Source organism: Merops nubicus, unplaced genomic scaffold (genome assembly GCF_000691845.1).
Source record: "Merops nubicus isolate BGI_N331 unplaced genomic scaffold, ASM69184v1 scaffold36181, whole genome shotgun sequence".
Lineage (NCBI taxonomy): Eukaryota > Metazoa > Chordata > Aves > Coraciiformes > Meropidae > Merops > Merops nubicus.
In genome coordinates, this window is record NW_008590903.1 from 32844 (window position 1) to 33886 (window position 1043).

Here is a 1043-nt window from a genome sequence, read left to right on the forward strand (position 1 = left end):
TTATGGGTTTAATAGCATAAATTTCAGTAACCCATAACATTTGAGATAATCTGTTCAAGTTTAAAACCTTATTAGTTACATCTTTAATAAATGTAAATACATTAAACCAAAAGTGAAAGCATATAACATTTATTAAAAAATAAATTGTTGGATCTCAGACATGTTGATCAGGAAATGCCATCTTTAACATTTCCAATTCTTTGTGTTATTTCATACTAGCTGATACATCAGCTCAGGGAGTTAGACATGTTCTTTGGTGATGAAAAAAGGGAGATGGTGAGATTAGGATTTGAGTTGGGCTTTTTGGTGCGTGTACTATTTCTTGGTGGCTACTTTTTTTTCTTATTTCCAGAAACATTTAATAGAATGAACATAGAACTGTTGTCAGCTTCTTGAATTGGCTCCCCCAGCACCTCGTGCTGGCCTGCGCTCAGGTGGGAGTTACTGTTCCATGGAGCTGTATGTCCTCACTGCCTTCGCCTCTCCAGGGGGACAGCTGCTGGAGGGAACTCCCACAGTCAGCTGGATCCGTCTGAACTGCTCTGAACCAAAAGAAAAGAGGCTTGGGAAGGAACATGTGACAACCTGCTCTGTTCTTGTATGCTTAAACTTTACCTTTCAAAAGTGGCTGTAATACCCAAGTCTATAGGTGCAGCAGGAGAGACTATATCTCTCTGGCTAGAGCTCCTGGCCAAGTTTCTGAACTTCCCCTCAGTGGTGGCTTTAAGTGTTCTAGAGATGAGCTGCTGACTCAGAATTCAACATCCGTGTAGGAATAAATCTTGAATGAAGTGTTTACTACATTTTTAAGAACTGCAATCCTGTTTCATAACTATAATTTTCTTGGGAGCAAGGTCTGTGAAGCTTTGATTGTATACTGAAGCCTGAAGAATGTTTTATTAGGGGGGGAAAAAAAGGACTACTACTGTTTAGGCCATCTTGTTACACAAATTCTCAAAGCATGACCTCACTATGAAAGCAACTAGATAAATTTTAGGACAAAACTGTCCTTTTTGTTAAAAATACTTCTAAATTATTGCTGC